We start from the raw sequence: 13,178 nt of genomic DNA on the forward strand, positions 1-13,178 counted from the left end.
ATCGGATGCTTTTACTGAACTTACAACCAACTTGCCCACTCAGTATGCAGTTCAGATGTGAGAGACACTTCTCTGTACAGGAGCCAGTACTGTCTTCAATCCTGTGAATGCAGGTGTCTACCACAGGCAAACAGCTTACTCCACATTTTCTAGTAATGTAATCTTCCTATTAGCAAAAAGCGGCAACCAGTCCCTGTAGACTGAAGGGACTCAAGTCACAGGATGGGGATTTCCTCTTCATGGTTTTTATTTTGATGTTTGAACTCTTGATGCAACATTCTAAGCAAGGTGTTCAGGACCTGCTGTGGCCAAGGGACTGATAAAGGAAAAAGTTCTATTTATTATTTGTGATTTGATGCACAGGTGAAAAACTTAACACACAATAACAGAAGTTGGTCGTTAATAAATGACACCCTAGTCTTTCAGAGCTTCCGTAAGCAGACGATATCTTCAGTTTTCCAGCTCTTGTAGTTTTAACACTGAAACATCAATGATGTATATTTCCAGAATCAGCTAAAAAGACCGTCAGATTCTTTTTCTCTTATTTCATCTATTTGTCACTGTCTCTTTTTCCCAAGTGTATCTGAGTGATAATCTGCCGGCATTCTCTGCAATTTCTCATTGGGGTGTTCTTGATTGTCCCCGTGTTTTGTGGGTTGGTTGGGAGAGGGCGATTGGGAAGGATGTGCCACTGTTGGGAGGTTGTGAGTCACTGGGATGCCTCCCGGGTTGATCCTTCCATGGCTGCAGGAAGTCCTCCTGAAGCCACGCCCACGATGCCTGAATGAATTGCTTGCTGGTCTGCTACTGACCAAAGCGCTGATGTGACAAAGAATTCCTTGTTCACACAGTTTCTTAAGCTTCCTGGCAGGCGACCTGTGATGGCCCGGTGGATCTCGGTGGCAGCTGCCTCCATCATCTCCAGTGACACTTGCTGGCTGTTGCAGGCAGTGTGAGGAGTGAAGATGAGATTCGGGGCGTCTTTCAATGGACTCTGAGCAAAGTTAAAGGGCTCCGACTCATTCACGTCCAGGGCTGCCCCTTGTATCCTGCCCTCCTTGAGGGAGTGTGCGAAGGCCTTCCCGTCTACCAGGCCACCACGGACTGCGTTCACAAGGAATGCTCCCTGCCTCATCTGCTTTATGGTAAAGTCATTGATGAGGTGGTGGTTATATTCGTTGAGATTGCAGTGCAAGGAGACGCAGTCACTCTGACACAGCAAATCCTGCAGGGTGAAGACCCTCTGCATGCCCAGGGACCCCTCGATCCCATCCTGCAAGTAGAGGTTGTAAAATATGACGCTGAATCCAAAGGTCTTGGCTGGAACTGCAAACGCCTGCTGCGTGCCACCGAAGCCAATGAGGCCCAGTGTCTCCCAACCAACGCAGGCCGCTCCCGAGGCCACCTCTCGGATCTGCTCCACACTCTGACCCCACGTGCCTTCCCGCAGTGCCTGGTACAGCCAAGTGTTCCTCCAGTACATATTGAGGATGTGGCAGATGGTGGAGTCCGCTGTCTCTTCCATGGCTGCAGACGGGATGTTGCACACAGCAATTACGAGCTCACCAGCAGCCTTGATGTCCACGTCGTCGTGTAGCAGGAGGAGCCACAGACAAAACTCCTCAGACACTGGATTAAAGAAGGAAAAGGTTTTTTATTCAGCCTGGAGCCTCGGCAGAGTCGCCTCTTAAGAGCTGAGCTTTCCAAAAAAGAAATACTTGGCCTTTTTAAAGGCTTACAACTTTAAGGGGTCCACGTGAAAGGGTCGTGATAAATCGAGCAAGTGTGGGAAACGTCACTGGGGCCTACATGCATCAGCTAAGAGAACAAAAAGTTTTACAGTATTCTGTTTTTTGTGTTTTTTGTTTTTTGTTTTTCATACAGTGTCTGGGATTTACAGATAACACAAGTAGTTCATGTCAGGGGTTGATGTTATTATTATTACTTCTTTTAACTCCTAGGGCCGGATGGTGGTGTCAAGGTTGTCTGGCTATTTATGTTGCTTTTGTTTCTTTCTCTCTTTTCTCCTGTCTTGTGAACTAAGCAAGGTGGGGGGAGGAGGGCAGTAGGAGTAGTAGTGGTTTCCTTCCTTATCCCCCACTTTGAGAATTTTCAATAATTAATGGGAGTTCTCAGTTTTATTTTTTACTTTCTGAGTCTTTTTGCGAGACAGAGCGATAGTGTTTTACGTAATACACTTGTGCTGAGGTTTTCTGATGAACTGTGGTAGCTACGATACCTTTTATCATTTGAAGGAACAAGTGTAATACACAGGGGAGCAGCAAACAAGTTTCTATTACCAGTGATATAATTATAATGAGGGTTTTAAATTTTTATAGCTGGAAACTATTTTCTAAATGAAGACCTAGGATCAAACCTGTGTTAAACCTGTACAGGCACATGTATCAACTTTGTCTTGTTCTAAGCAGGTTCGTTTTGTCACTGGGTCTTAAAAGCTTTTTCTTAGTGAGTAACACAGTATTTTTTAATAACAGAAGTTTTTAAGAGCCAGATGCTTGAACTTGGGGCATCTGTTTGGGGAAAGAGTTAGTTAAAGTAATTTTGAGGCATTAACTCTTTTGCTTCTCAAGTCCATTGGTCTCTTATATTAGCCTTTTAATAAATATAACATGAAGAAACATCCAGGCTGTCAGCAATGTTTTCAGCCAACTGAGGAAATAGGTTTTTTCTGTTTTTGCTAAAGGAAGAGTTTCTGGTAACTTCTGATTTATATGTTTAAAGAATGACTGTAAGACTAAGAATTGTTGCTAGGCTGGATGGGTCTGGGTTTCCTAAGTAGTATGTGTACAGTGGGGACACCTTACATAGGTGTTTCTTCTAGCATGGTTATGGAGGGGGTAACAACAACAAAACAATGTACAGCATATTCATATCCCACAAGGACAAAAGCTGTCATTACCTGGGAAGAAGATTGAACACGGTGACAGAACAATAGGAAAAGAGTTAGTATTGCAGGAAAACTATTAATATTTTTAACTACATTTACTTGCTAGATGAGTTCTCAAGCTTCAGCTGTGCGTAGACTGGTCAGCCTCCAGAGTGACCAGAACAGGGCTGTCGTCCTCAGCAGCAGCTTGGTCTCGTCTCAGGATCAGTCGGGTTGGATGATCTGCGTCCTGTTAGCCGGTCCACTTGTCCTGAGCTGCCGGTGTTAGCTGACTGTGGTGGATCCAAGACGCAACACCTGCAACTTTAACAGGAGTGGAAGTGGACAAGGTTACAGTATAGGGCTCATCCTATATGGGTTGTAGAAAAATTAGGTTTTAGTTTAAACAGAGTCACTAGATTTAAAGCGGTGTCAGGCTTATAGACATTTTCATTTATTTAATTATGAACACTATGGTTATGTTTTTAAACCTGCATTTTATTTCTTAAATTAATTTCTTTAGTTTCTGGAGGTCACCTTTAACTTATGATTTGGGGATAGCCGACCAAACAAAATCTTATAGGGCAAATACCTAGTTTGTTTGGTGAGGGTGCACCTGACTTGGAGGAGGACTATAGGCAAAAACCTGATTTTAGTTTAAATGAGCAAACAAGCACTAGCATGTACCAATAGCTTCCAGCATAGGGCAGTTCTGTAAAGTCTATAAGCAAGTTTTCACAAGGTATGGCTCTTTTTCCTGTTTAAGTTTCTTAGAGGAGGGGTTTTTCTCCCCCCAACCCCCCTTTGTAACTATTTAGTAGCTTAGCCTTCAGTGAGAAATTGGAATCCAGATACGGCAGAATCTTACTGCTTTTAACTTCTTTTGCTTTCTTTTTTTTTTTTTTTTTGAGACGGAGTCTCGCTGTGTCGCCCAGGGTGGAGTGCAGTGGCCGGATCTCAGCTCACTGCAAGCTCCACCTCCCGAGTTTTTACGCCATTCTCCTGCCTCAGCCTCCCGAGTAGCCGAGTAGCCGAGACTACAGGCGCCCGCCACCTCGCCCGGCTAGTTTTTTGTATTTTTTAGTAGAGACGGGGTTTCACCGTGTTAGCCAGGATGGTCTCGATCTCCTGACCTCGTGATCCGCCCGTCTCGGCCTCCCAAAGTGCTGGGATTACAGGCTTGAGCCACCACGCCCTGCCTGCTTTTAACTTCTAATGTGTCCATGGGCTCCTGGGAGCCTAATGAGAAGGTGCATAGTCTGCCCTAGTCTTTACATTCTTCAGCTCCTGTCAGTCTGATCAGATCAGTATTTGGTTCCTCCAAGGTGCGGCAGCCCTTGGCCGATGGCCTCTTTTTCTTGTAGTCTTGGCCATTTCCTTTATTGTCTTTTTGAACATTTACCCTTCTAGTGTCCTTTCTTTTTACCTCTCACACATTAATCTCTCTCTAGCCTTGTCCGGCTCTTGAATCCATGCCTAACTTGACTTCTTTCATATCTACATCCACGCCCATGTCCTCTCACATTGCTAATTTCTCTTTTTTTACACATACTCGTAGTCTTTTTTTTTTTTTCTGTTGCTCTTTCTCAGTTTTGTTTCTTGATTACAGTCAACATACACCTCGATGGCCACTTTTATAGACTAGGTGGTATTCATGCCTGCAACTTCTGCTTGATATTACCATGGGCTTACTTTACAAATGAAGTATTCACTATATACTGATTTTCAGCAGCCTCAGGGTTAAATGGGGGGTAAAGCCAGAATGCTTTATAGAGTCTCTTATAAAACTGACTTAGGCTCTTGTCAGCTCCTTGAAGCATTCCTAGAATCTTTTTTATATTACTTGCTTTTTTCTACCAACTGTTAGCCTCTGCAGAAGTGCTTCTCAGTACCTCTGCAAACGCTGAAGCTGAGTTGCATTCTCTGGGTCTTTTTTTCCCTTTTTCCTACAGTTTAACAGGCTTTTTTCTTTATATAATTCACCATGCACTTGGAAGGCTACACAAGACTACCGAGAGTCAGTGTAAATGTTTACACTCTTACCTTTACTGAGTTCTAAGGCCTGAATTAAAGCAATGAGCTCAGCTTAACAACAGTGTTCCGGATTACCACCTCATATTCTGCACATCTCTCTCCTTGTGGGTTGATGAAGCTGTTTCCATCCACGTATACCTCCTAGTGTACTGATGCCCGAGGTTTTTACCAGAGTTCAGGTCTGCTAAAGTAAACTTGAGTCCAACACCTCTACACAGTCATGCTCGACAGGGCTCTAGCTGCCAGGAGCAAGGTGGTGGGTTTAGGGTGTTTCCAGTTTAGTAAATCAATGGTTGAAAAGGGCTGATAGATGAAAGTCTGTTGCCCCCCGCCAGATGTGGGCCTGGTCATTACAATAGACAGGTCCTCGCATCTCCCTGAGAGGCATTTTCATAGCTTGAGCAAGACCAGATCTGAGACTGCCCACTTGACTATCTTAGCTTCCTTCCTTGGCCTCTCAAGGCTCCAATTCTCCCCTTTGAGGTGAAACTTGGGGCGTGTTAGCTCCTGAATCTCATTTCTGAGGGGGCTGTTGGCCTTAGTAAAGTGGGGTAGGCTGGGACATATGGAGAAAGAATTTCTATGATCTCTGGCAGCTCCTGCAAAACCAGCTTCTCTTGCTGTTTCTGGGACTCCCTTTTTAACTCTGTGTCTGCTGGTGAAGCTGCTCTTACTTTTCCTTTTGGCTTTTTTGCAATAAGCTGTTAAACAGGGCTAAATTTATGCTGGTTTTGTCTATATTATATTTGACCATGAGTCAATATAAAGGAATTTGATCTAGGTACCCTGGTTGTCCTCCGAGCCCTGTCACCACCTTAAATACATGGCCAATTGTTCCTTGCCTATAGTTCCTTTGGTGGGCCATCCAACACCAAAAGAGGGCAGTTCTAATTCACACAGAGATCTTAACCTCTAAGGGGTTAACTTAACTCTATAACCTCTTGCAAAACCTTTCTTAAGGTTCTGTAACATGCATTTTAATAGAGTAAGTTTTGATGATTTGATGACTTTCCTTTTATTTTTTTGAAATTTATCTTTTTGAAATGTTTTAACACAGTTCCTAACGGAGTAGGCTTACTTTACGTCTGACCTATTTTTCTCTCGAGACGAAACAGCATTCACCCTACGAGAAGGAAAGGGTAAAAGGTCACTCAGTCAACTAGTTCACACTAAATCAAAATCAAAGCTAACACCAAAGTGTTGTTAAGGGCACACGTGTTCGTCAAGCAATTTAAGCCAAACCAAAATCAGAACCAAAACCAAAGTGCCAATAAAGGCATGCCTGTTTATCAAGCAATTCAAGTCAAGTCAAAATCCAAACTAAAACCAAAGTATCAAGCAATTAATTCAAGTCAAGTCAAAAACAAAAACCAAAGTATCAAGCAATTAATTCAAGTCAAGTCAAAAACAAAAACCAAAGTATCAAGCAATTAATTCAAGTCAAGTCAAAAACAAAAGCCAAAGTGCCAGTACAGCCACACCATGGGTGATCAGGCCGTGCTTCCACTCAAATGGAGTGGGCAAGTTCCAAACACCAGTCTTACCAAGTTTCAGAAGTCTGGACTTAAATTGCCAGTTCCTTCCCGGTGTTCAGCCACTGTGTTGATCCTCCACGGGGGCCTGCTGTGCACTGCTCTGAGGAGAGTTCCACCGGGGCAAATGCCTACCTGGGAGCGCTCTCAGGATCCGCATCGCTCAAGCTGGCCAGTGTCCCCCTCAGGGATGCTCTACAGGGCAGGCATAAGCTGCCTAAGGGGCTGCCTCCACCGTGCGTAATCAGCTGCTTCCAGGTCAGGGAACCAAGAAATGTAGCAGGAGGAGCTGCAGACAAAACTACTCAGACACCGGATTAAAGAAGGAAGAGGTTTTTTATTTGGCCGGGAGTGTCAGCAGACTCGCGTCTTAAGAGCTGAGCTCCCCAAAAGAGAAATACTTGGCCTTTTTAAAGGCTTACAACTTTAAGGTGTCCACGTGAAAGGGTCGTGATAAATCGAGCAAGCGTGGGAAAACGTGGCTGGCACTTACGTGCATCAGCTAACAGAACAGAAAGTTTTACAGTGTTTTTTTTTTCATACAGTGTCCGAGATTTACAGATAACATAAGTAGTTTATGTCAGGGGTTGATGTTATTATTATTACTTTTTTTAACTCCTAGGGCCGGGTGGTGGTGCCAAAGTTGTCTGGCTATTTGTGTTACTTTTGTTTCTTTCTCTCTTTCCTCCTGTCTTGTGAACTAGGCAAGGTCGGGGGAGGAGGGCAGCAGAGTGGAAGGAGACTAAGGTCTCCTTCCTTAGTCCTAGCCACTGCCCACCCACACGATCACTCTGAGGGCCTTGAATTTTCCAGGCCCTCCCTGGTGAGTGTGATGGTGTGGTACATCATGGTGCCCATGGCTCCATTTAGAACATTCTCATGAATCTCCTGTCTGGACTGTGCATCACAGAAGGCCACGGTGGCCAGGTCCTTCAGGATGGGCATGTCCACAGTGCAGTCGCAGCCGTGCAGCAGCGCCACCATGGGGCGGGGATGCAGGGGGCCTTTCGTGATCTGGGGACGAATTCCTTCACAAATTCTGTCCAATCGCTCTCTCTTGATTTTGTGCTTATCCACAAGGGCCATTCTTTACCAAACTTTGCAACTCTCAGATCAAAAGGCAAAGTAGTCCTCTAAGAACTTACAGGAACTCACAGGAGTCTGCGTTCATGATGCCACTATGAACCCAATATAAATTGGTTCACAAACTCTATAGTTTACACGATGGGCTGTCCGTCTTTTTAAGAGAATACAGCTTCATTGGTTGAAAACCATTTAAGGTGATGAAACCCATTTTCTTGCAACTCAGCCACCATAGCGCAATCAACAAATCTCATCATGACCCCAGTTCTGGAGCGCCCGGAGTCCGCGACCACTGCCGGTGGAGGCGGCTTTGGCCCGGTGCAGCCAGGTCCCTGCTCTTGCTCTGAGCTTTGGGCATGGGCTGGGGGTCCACCTGGGTGTCCCGCACGGTCTCGAGGCTCCTCTCTTGCCAGGGCCCCGGGGACTGGAGGAGTGCCGGTCTCATTAAGGAGCTTTGATAATTATTTTGATTTTTTAAATTATATAATGTAACAACAACAACAACAAAAGAATAAACCTACAAATTTTGACCTTTAAAGGTCAACAAAGATTTTTAAAGCTAAATATTTGTAGGTTTATTTTATTTCTTCAATTGGGACATGTTTTCTGCCTTCTCTGTATGCCCCCCAATCTTCTGATGATACTCAGAAATTTATACAACAACTGTGTATTGTAGTATGTACAAACTTTCTTACTACAAGATAATACAGCAATCAGTGAGGCTGTACATTTTGGTGCTTCATTAACAGGGTCTTCGATGTGTCTTCTCTGGGCTTGTGTGTGTATTTTTAAGGTACAGATATTTTTCCCATTGTTTTCCAGACACTGTAGTCCTTTGCTTCCGCAGTTGATTGCAGTGTTTGTTTCTCGGATGCTGTGATAAGCATGCAACTTCTTTTCTCAGTAGTCATCAATTGTCATCCTCACTACTCGATCATTTCCTTCAGCACTCCCTATTGGAGGAGACAGAATCTAGTCATCAGCAGTAGCCCAAAAAAATCAAACCTTTGAAAATATGTTTCACTGTTCTCATTTTATACTGAGGGAAATACTAAAAGTTGGACATTTTCTCTTAAGCCCAACTGCTGTTTTGGGAAAGAAGAAGTGATGTGGTATATATAAGCCAGACCTGGTTGCTTTGTATAGCAAGTTTTTCCAACCCACCTTATTTTGTGGTTGTTATGGTTCTGTTTTGTTTTAGGCTTTTAGCAGCCTGCAGTCATACATTTATGTTCTGTCTCTAGTAATAAGTGGAAAGGGGGATGAGGAAAGGGCCTTACTGGCTCACTCAGCAGCTGAGTGACACTGGTGTTATCAGTGATGCCGGAGATAGAGACTAAGAACTCGTGGCTGTATTCTCCCTTGGATGCCCCTGTTCTACAGTAAAGGAAATATCTTTGGAATGTAAAAAGACAGAGAATAATAGGTATCACCCCAATAGGAAAGAATGAACAAATAACAAAGATGAGAGGTGCAAAGGCAAAGGGGGAAACTTTAAAAATGTGATGTTGGAGGTTCCGCTTCAATGAAATTGGTTCTGGAAAATCCTAGATTTACTTCTTTTGCTACCACAGATGGAAATTTTCTGCTCTATGCTTACTATGCCCTTCAATATTCTAAGGCTTCCCTTGTGCCTCCACTAATCTTCCAGGGCGTTCACAGTGAGAGCCAAAGTTCTCTTCTTTCTGTTATTCTGGTGAAGGCCTTGTGGTCTGAGTGCTTTTCCATTGTTTTGGGGGATCTGGGGAAATCTGCATATTTTGCGAGATTTCCATATTAAGTTATTTTGTAAAAATCTGTGCCTCATGTCAGAAGTTTATGAGAGTAAAAGTGCAGACATTGGGGTTTGGTTCACGTATTTCAGAAACACCAAGGACAAATGTTTCTGCTTCATAACTTTCAGTCCTATGACTTCAAATGTGATCCTGCAAAAAAATCAGAAAAATCTTTTGTCAGAGCCCAAAGCAACTCAGCACATGATAAAGTTGAATCTTCTGTTTCACTTTACTCTTTTTTTCATCTCTGGTAAGGTAGGTCAAAAAGTTTTCTTTTCCTTAGTAGGAACTAACTTAGAAATGTGAACTCTCCAGGCCAAGCCCCTCACCTGTGGAATAGTTTATTGTATCTACTCATCTCAAAGAATTTTTAAAGACCTTAATACCATAGAAAAACTTAGAAACTTGCCAAGAATAGAATAAATTCTTAATTGTTACATTATTTCTTAATGAGTTATTTTATTAATTAATTGTATATAAAGCTTAATGGTACTACTATCTGTACATTTTGCCTCTCCTATTTTTATTTATGCCAAGTTAGTCCATAATTTTAGCTTCAGGGGTTTCAGAATAGCATATTTGAATTTATGTGTTATATAAAAAGTGAATTAGATAGTATGCACATCACATTAAGAAAAGTTTTCGTTTGTGTGTCTACGTTTACTGCATAGAAAAACTTATCATTAGTGTTTCCATTTACTTTCCTCAGCATTTATCTGAATGACAGTGTAATTTATTTCTAATTGCTTATTATATAGTAGTGTTCCATAGCACATTTTCCAATATTCATGTTGTTCCCATATTTTAAAATGCAAGGCTTTTCTTTGCTTTTAAAAAAATAAATTATAGGCTGGTGTAGTGGCTCACGCCTGTAATCCCAGCACTTTAAGAGGCTGAAGTCAGTGGATCATGAGGTTAGGAGTTCAAGACCAGCCTGGCCAACATGGTGAAACCCCGTCTCTACTAAAACTAAAAAAAAACCAAACCAAAACAAAACAAAAATAGCCAGGTGTGGTGGCGGGCGCCTGCAATCCCAGCTCCTTGTGAGGCTGGGGCAGAGAACTGCTTGAACCTCGGAGGCAGAGGTTGCAGTGAGCTGAGTTCTCATCACTGCACTCCAGCTGGGTGACAGAGTGAGAATCTGTCTCAAAAAATAAAATAAAATAAAATAAAATAAAATAAAAAATAAATCATAGCCTTTCCATTTGTATAAAAAGAAGAGTAATATATTAAGAACATAATAAAAAGTGTCTGTAATATCATTGAAATCTTCTTTAAAAATTATCTTCTAAATGCTCTTTATGGGAGATGATAATGCATTTGTTGTGAAATTTTGTTACTCTAACCATACGCTAATAATTCAAAATCTGCTCTTTATGGGTGCCCAGTTATGATTGAACATTGTAGTTATCTAGAAAGAGTCTTCTTCACTTGTATGCTTTTTTAAATTTGGTATTTCACAGGTTAATGTTTATTTAATTTTGTTTTGTAATATTTTATATTCCTGTATTTCCTTGTTAGGATAGGCTGCCTTACATCATTTAACTGCATTTTTAGATTCTGCCTATATATTATAATTTTGTATGACTATATCCAACTGTGTACACTTTAAGAGGGTATAGAGAAAAAGTCAAATATGAATCAACCATACATCTACTGCCAACATAATTCTCTGTTCGTCTGCCTGTATAAACATTGCTAACACTTTATTTATTACTTGTGTATTTCTTTTATTAGTTGGTAGTCCATTTTTTTAAAAATTCTCTTTGGGTGAGTAGTTGTGGAAATTGTCCTAATTTTCACATCTATGTATTAATGAATCTCTATTACTTTTGTGTGAGGGAAACACTTCTGTGATTTGAAGGTAATTTTTTTTGACCTCTGAACTTTTTATTGGCCTCCTGCTCCCCAAAGGGACCTTGCTTCTGCTGGCTCAGCACCTCAAAACGGCGGTGTTGTTGGTCTCAGACACCACTTTGCTCTCCACTGTCCTGCGGGTGGTGGTCTTTTGGATGCTTTGCAAGTATTTGCTGCTGTTCAGAGCATCGCCAAGACTGAAGTCCTCCCCGTCTTCTAGCAGGTGGCAGTAGGTGGCAATCTCAGCCTCCAGCTTGAACTTGATGTTCGGCAGGGCCTCGTGCTACTGGACCTGATGCGCCTCTTCCCGGCTCTGTGCCAGCTCTGACTCCAGGTGCAGCATGATCCTGTTGAGCTGCTCCATCTGCATCTACCTTCCTCAGGCTGTTCTCCGAGCTGGCCTTCAGATTTCTCATCGAGTCCAGGTCGATATCCAAGGACTGGCCTATACTTCTCAGCTCCCTGAGCATCATCTCAGCAGCTCCGATCTCAGGGGACTGCATGGTGACCACTGTGGTCCTCTCCTCAGTCTGCTGGGACTAGTACTTGTCAAGCTCCTCTCAGTTTTTCTGAGCCATCTCGTCGTATTGGGCCTGGATGCCTGCCATGATCTTGCCAAGATCCTGAGACTTGGGGACGTCTACCTCCATGGTCAACCAAGAGCTGGAAATAAGGGCTTGTAGACCTTTAACTTCCCCCTCATGGTGCTTCATGAAGAGCAGCTCTTCCTTGAAGGCCTCGATATCTGTCTCCAGCAGCGGCTGAGTGACACTGATGTTATCAGTGATGTCACTCTCCACAGACTGGCACATCGCCAGCTTTGTCTCACACTTTACAGTCATCAGGAGCAAAATGGTCATTTTCAATCTCAAGGATGATGCAGGCACTGTCCACGGAGTTGGCAAAGATCTGAGTTCTCAGGTCTTCAATGGTCTTGAAATAATGCCTTCAGTCTCTGACCTGGGGACACTTCTTCTCCCGGTGCTCCCGGATTTTGTTCTCCAGCTTCCGATCCCCAGTTTCCAGGCTCCTCACTCTGTCCAGGTAGGAGGCCAGGCAGTTGTTCAGGCCTTTCATGGTCTCCTTCTCATTCTGGATACCCCTCTTACTCGCCAGACCCCTGGCAATCGCCGCAGCTAGGACCACAGACCCCAAGTTGTCGCGGAAGTTGGTGGAATGGGACACAGAGATCCAGGAGCCCCAGCCCCTAGCGCCTGTATAGAAGCTGGCCGCGCTGCTGACCTGCTGGGCGCTTTAGCTGGGCGACTGGACAGATCCCAGGGACCCGCAGTTGATGGAGAAGGTGCGGAGCGAGTGGGGAAGCTCGCGCTGTCTGGGGAGGAAAGCGAAAGGAAAGGACTCAGGTTTTGCCGAGGACCTGAAGGTAATTATTGAAATGCATTATAACTCTGTCTCCCTTAGGTATTATTGTTGTTTACGTTGTTACAAGAAACACATAAAATTGGCAATTATTTGCAATTTTACAATAATTTACAGTGATAATAATTATATAGTTTAGACTTATTAAGCATATTGACATTATGCAAGGTATCTCTAGAACATTTTTATCTTACAAAATTAAAACTCAATACACCTGAAACTACTGCCCATTTTCTCCTTTGTTCAGCCCTTTACAAATGCCATCTTATTCTCTGTTTCTAAGGGTGTTACTACTTTAGATATTTCATACATGTGGATTCACATAGTATCTGTCTTGTAGCTGGCTTAGTTTATTAACATAATATCATCAAGATTGTATTTTTATTGTATATAAAAGGTTTTCTGCTTTTCAGAAACTGAGTAATATTCTATTGTTTTTATATTACAAATTGTATTAATTCATTCATTAGTTAAAGGAAGTATGGGTTGCTTTAACCTATTGATTTTTGTAAGCGAAGCTACAATAAATATGTGAGAGTTTACATCATTTTGCATTGTTTTATTAGTCTAGTTGTCTGTTTTTATGCCAGTAACAAACTATTTTGATTACTGTAGATTTATAACTTGTTT

At 42.7% G+C, this 13,178-nt stretch overlaps 1 pseudogene; it reads right to left on the reverse strand.

The window, feature by feature from the left end:
• Positions 1–557: 557 nt before the first annotated feature.
• LOC105536272 lies at positions 558–7,799 on the reverse strand (annotated as a pseudogene).
• Between the last annotated feature and the right edge of the window lie 5,379 nt (positions 7,800–13,178).

The sequence above is a fragment of the Mandrillus leucophaeus genome, unplaced genomic scaffold (genome assembly GCF_000951045.1).
Source record: "Mandrillus leucophaeus isolate KB7577 unplaced genomic scaffold, Mleu.le_1.0 Scaffold1575, whole genome shotgun sequence".
NCBI lineage: Eukaryota > Metazoa > Chordata > Mammalia > Primates > Cercopithecidae > Mandrillus > Mandrillus leucophaeus.